We start from the raw sequence: 6,018 nt of genomic DNA, 5'->3' as shown, positions 1-6,018 counted from the left end.
TTTGCCTTCCTATCCTACTTTTAAGCAAAGACTTAGAAAAACATTTGACTATAAAAAATTGCGATAAAACATTTCGTAAAAACATTATAAAAAGGTTAAAAAACACGACGTTTCGATGTACATTACATCATTATCAAGTGAAATTAAAAATGCAAGATTGCGGCTATAAATACAAAAATGGACAATAGATATTAATTAAAATAGTAGCATTGAAGAATGCTACCGGTTAAACAAAAAGTTTCGCACGTATAGAGTCCGTTTGAGTGTTCAAGCAAGGCTTAAGTTTCTTGATGTACAGCATTTCAAATACCAAACAATCAAATTTGCTCTGACACTTTCTCAAGATGTTAAAATGGCCCTGATTCAATAGGTGTTTGCTCCCGTGAGCTTCAAGAAAATGTTTGCCAATTGCCGAGTTCTTGTGCTCAGCAACGCGTTGAAAAAGGTGTCTGGCTGTATAGCCGACATAATCTGCATCGCACAGATCACATGAGAAATAGTAAACAACGCATTGCTGATTCACAATCGACGGCTTAACTTCCCTAGGCTTAAGATCATGTTCTAATTTCCTACTAACAAAAACTGGCTGCAATATGGGGCCAATCTTATTACTTAGGTCGTTAAATTGCCTGCGAACCGCATTGGCAGCTACTTGATCCTTAAAAGGAAGGATAATTCTGATCTTACGACCGCCTTCAGGCTTCTCTTCCGCTGCCTGTTCCGATACATTACGAAGAAAATTACTAATGATGGAATCTATGAGAGCCCTAGGATAATCTAGGCGACTGAAAATTGAGCGCAATTTGTTACATTCTAAATTGAAAGCTTCTGTTGTGGAACATAGATTAATTAATATCTATTGTCCATTTTTGTATTTATAGCCGCAATCTTGCATTTTTAATTTCACTTGATAATGATGTAATGTACATCGAAACGTCGTGTTTTTTAACCTTTTTATAATGTTTTTACGAAATGTTTTATCGCAATTTTTTATAGTCAAATATCCTACTTTTTGTATCAAAATCAATTTAAATATCACAGAATACAATAATTTATTATTATTTAATAAACTAAAATGTAAAATGCTTATCCGATGTCTGACACTAGAAAACCCAACTTGAAGACAACAACAACAACAACAACAACAATTTATTCAGTATTCCCATATATATACATTTTTATTTAATAAATTAATTTTTATTTAATAAATCTGAATTACATTAAATAATTATGTCTAATAATTAAACTAGCATTGATTGTCGATTCAGCATTGAATCATAAATATAAGCAGCAATGGTTCTACAAACAAAAGGATCAACGTTATTAAAAAAAACCATGATTTTTGAGATTTTGTCAAGATCATTAAAATTTCGATATTTCAGGTCATTTATTTCATCAAAAAAATTGTTACGTGTATCATTATAATGTTCGCAAGGGAATAGAAAATGCGAATCGTCTTCAATTTGATTTGAATTACAGAGAGAGCAGGTTCTCAAATTTTCAGGTGTCTTCAATGTTGTGCCGGCCAGTTTCAATTCGCAGATTGTGATTTCCAAGACGAAATTTATTGAATTGTTTTTTGTGACGTACATTTTTTATCGAATCCAAAGAGTCAGTTTTGTGGCAATCTTGTTTAAAGATAGAGTAGAATTTAAGTTTTTTATTTAGATTTAGTAAATTAAGTTGATGATTAGTTGAAGTTTTATTAACACTTAGTCGAATATGTTTAGTGAAGTTTTTAATGTTTAAATTGGAAAGATTACACAGAGAGTTGACTCTTTGCATAATGCTCAGATGGTTTTTGTCGGTCATTTCTTTAGATAGGCAGAGGCATTGTTTGGCGATGTTATCTTCTGGTAAACTTTCCAGGTGTAAACAAAATTTAATAATATTTATGTCAATTTTTGCTGTTAATGATAATCTACCAAGTTCATTTCTACATGCTACATTTGGGCATTGTTTATTGACTCCTAAAAAACGTTTACAGAAATAAACATGTGTTCGTTCGATTATATCTTTTTCCCATGTGTTATAGTCGTTTTAGTCATAGACTCCCCAAACTTCTGAACCATACATGAGGATAGGGAGGAATAAAGAATCAAATATTTAGTTCACAACATCAATTGGTAATTTTGAGAAGTTTAAGAAACGGCGTGTTGCAAATATAGATCTCTTAGTTTTTTCTTTTAACTTTTATTTTATTATCTCGGACGTTTCCATTCGACATGAAATTGACTCCAAGATAAGAATAAAACTGCCTCAATTTCCTCATTGGAAGGGAGCTGTTGACTACGTCTGCTTTGTCGATTATTTGTTTAGGTATCTCGTAACCTGAGGGGTGGTATCAAGCAATTTCAACCACCGATTGCAGAAAAACGTAAACGAGAAGATTTTGTTAAATTCAATATGGCGCATGATTCTGCAATACCGTTTTGCTCGAAAGTTTCGTCCCTTAACTTTACGAAATCCAATGTGAATGCCTGCATGCATCTTTGGGAAAGTGTACATTCAATTCTCAGGCTTTAAATACTGTTAAAAATGGCGATCATGCGACGATATTAACAAGCTCTGGGCTTGTATGCGTTCAAAAGGAATTTTTAAGGGATTATTTTCGAGAAGGACGACCTGCACCGTTTAACGTGGTTCGAAAGAACGAACAACAGAACAATGCTCCCAACCCTAAAAAACAATGCAGCTGCAGGTTATCAGGGTCCATTTAAAATAGACCTTTTGAAAGGAGCAGGTCTAATGTTTCGAGGAGACGCTTTTGGGGGTGGGGGGTAACAGGTGGTTGGGGTATCTTCGGAGGGGCTTATTTTCGGAATTTCATGGTATGTACCACTTTCTCATCTCTTTTCGGACAACCAGCGTTTACGCTTGCAACAACACTTGCCGTCAGGTAGGACGCTCAGTTCCAAACGTGCTTCGCAGTTTTGAGGCCACGAACCTGCGAATTTCTTTAATCCTCCAACAGTACACGACTGGATTGATAGAAGAATTCAACAAAACCAACGTTCCTGTGATAGAGAACACAAACTTGTTGTACTCCGTGTAATCTATCCACAGTATTACAAGACTTATTTCAATAGGAAAATAAGTCAGTATTAGTGCTCCAATCACGTAAAGAAAGGTGAATACAGATTTCCTGTATTTGGAAACGTTGATGTGTGAAAGTCCGTGGATTCCTTTCGCTATGACGGTCTGATCGTGTATCTGTTGTCTGTGTCTTCGTAGAATTTTAAAGATCCTGTAGTAGGAGAAAGGAATCGCAAAAGTACAAACAACAATTGTGAACAGACCCAGGCTTGCAACGGTGGTTCTGTACCAATCCGTCAACAAAAACCAGAACGACATTATCATAAACGTGAAAAAAAAGATACAGATGGTGAAGATACACTTAAGCACACGGTTGACTGTGACAATTGCTGCGTACCTGAGATGCAAAGTGAGCGCTAAATAGCGCTCAACACTTATAGCTGTCATTGTGACAAATGAGCAACCACCAAGAAAGGTAGCTGATGGTAGAAGTATGCTGCCTGAGACGCAGTACAGACGAAAATTGTTTGTGAATATTCCAATGACGAGTATGACGCTCAAGGGCTGAATGAACGCTCCCACTGCAAAATCCGAGGCTGCAAGAACACAGAGTAATGCCGACGATGGGCTGTGAAGGGAGGGGGTATTCTTTATGGCCCAGATAACTAAAATGTTCGCCACTACAGCGAAAAGGCTGGAAATCATATTGACCACACAGAGTATGGCTCTTCCAACAACACGCTCCGGTGGAAGGACTCCGTCATGAAACAGAGTACTGCAAAGGGCGATGTTGGGGCCATACCGCATTCCCTTGAAAAAATTACAGTATCTCAGGGAACAGTTCGCAAAAAAGTCGAAATGCTCAAAACAAATAAGTCAACCGGTCCCGATAATATTCCGCCAAAACTTTTAAAACTCGCAGGAGCTGCAGTCGTTCCTGCTCTGGTCACTCTTTTTCGATATAGCATAGAACGCGGGGTAATTTTTTCGTCGTGGAAAACAGCTAGACTTGCACCGATCTTTAAAAAGGACGACGAGACGGACATGGGAAACTACCGTCCGATCTCCCTCCTCAGTGTCCCAGGCAAGATTATGGAGTCTGAAATCAATGACAACCTTGTACAACACATCTTCAAGAGTAACAACCTTGCGTCGGATAAGCAGTGGGCATATCGCGCTGGGCATTCAACAGAACTCTTGCTGATCCACCTGACAGAGACGTGGAGAAGAGCTCTCGATTCTGGAAAGGCAGTCGCAGCAGCCTTTGTCGATTTCAAAAAAGCGTTTGATAGTGTGCCTCATGATATTCTGTTGACGAAACTGAACCGTGATTTTGGAGTTACTGGCTCTCTCCTTGACCTAATACGCAATTACCTCAGTGGCAGACAACAATTCACTGTACTAAACGGTGTAAAGTCGGAACTGTTACCCGTGCGTATGGGGATCCCACAAGGATCAGTCCTAGGACCAACGCTGTTCGTGTTATTTACGAACGATTTACCTTCTTCGGTACCTACCGGATCCGTCTACATGTACGCGGATGACACTACCGTATTTTGCATCGGTGAAACAGCTGATTTGGCGATTGCGAAACTAAATAAGGCCTTACGAGAGTTTTACAACTGGTGCCTAAACAACCGGTTGACACCTCACCCCAGCAAGAGCGAGGTCATTCTTTTCACAAAGGGGACACCGATGGGACCCATCGCCCCTGTGTACTTAGGAAATTCAGTGTTAAGTTTGGTTACGAAGACGAGATTATTAGGACTGACAGTGGACCAGAAACTCACCTGGGTAGCCAACGTGCTTGAGATAAAGAGAACCTTCGCTAAAAAACTTGATTTGCTTAAACGATCTCGTTTTTTACCTAGAGGCATTTTAAAAGACTTTTATTTTAAAGTGATCGTTCCAGCTGTTAAGTACGGTTTAGTTTTGTGGGGCTCGTGTTGTAAGTCCGACCTTCTTAATTCAATAGAGAGACTACACTGTAGAGCAGCACGTATAATCTACAATTTACCAAAGGATATGGCTTCTGATGAAGTCCTTAGGCGTGTTCAGTGGCCCACCTTTTTTCTTTACTATAAGCTAGACGTTCTCAGACTTTTTTATAAGGCTCATAGTGAATCTTTACCTGATACGCTGTCTGAGACTATTTGTCAAAACCGCGTTAACACTTATTTCACTCGAGAGCAGAACTGTCTCCTCGTACCAAGGTGCGAATCAAGATATATGAAAGATTCTCTCTCATATAGAGGCTCATCCTTATGGAATTTTGTTAATTACAACGACAAGGAGGCAGCGGCGTCCCCGAACTTTAACTACCTCAGAAAGCGGGTCAGCGCTGAGAACTTTTTTAAAGATTTTAAGTTTAACTGCACATCTGCATCAACCACACGATATAAACAACAGAATTTTGTCTACTATTAACTATTATCATACCTGACATATTCTAATGTAAAGTAGATTAGGTTAGTTTAGAAGTAAACACACGACCCCACAAGCTAACAGCTTTAATTATCATCGTGTTTAAATAAAGATTATGTATGTATGTATGTATGTATGTATGTATGTCAGATTGCCGGAAGGATTCAGCATGCTTCTCAAGAGACTGTTTCAGCCACGGAAGACTCTGTAGAAAATAAACACTTATTACACTCTCAGCTGTTCTTGTTGCAGCTATTTGCACATTTACCTAAATTGTGACATGGTCGAAAATGTTCGCTCGGTAAAACTTTACCGGGACTAAGCTTCTTTTTGGACAAAAACCTTTTGGACATGACAGTTTTTCAGGGTCTGATACGGTTTTCAACTTCGATGTTATGTTATTATTTATTTAAAATTGATAGTTGCAATGGCCTGGCACACACATCGCAGTTGTTAATCTAGGCCGGCCAGTCACACACCAGTTAGAAAGAAGGATATAGTACGCAGGATGTTTGTCCCATGAACCTAGTTTAATGGCCTTTGCTCCCACTAGTCTCC

The sequence above is a fragment of the Pavona decussata genome, unplaced genomic scaffold, assembly GCF_977016875.1.
Source record: "Pavona decussata unplaced genomic scaffold, jaPavDecu1.1 SCAFFOLD_130, whole genome shotgun sequence".
NCBI lineage: Eukaryota > Metazoa > Cnidaria > Anthozoa > Scleractinia > Agariciidae > Pavona > Pavona decussata.
Note: the sequence above shows the minus strand (reverse complement) of the source record.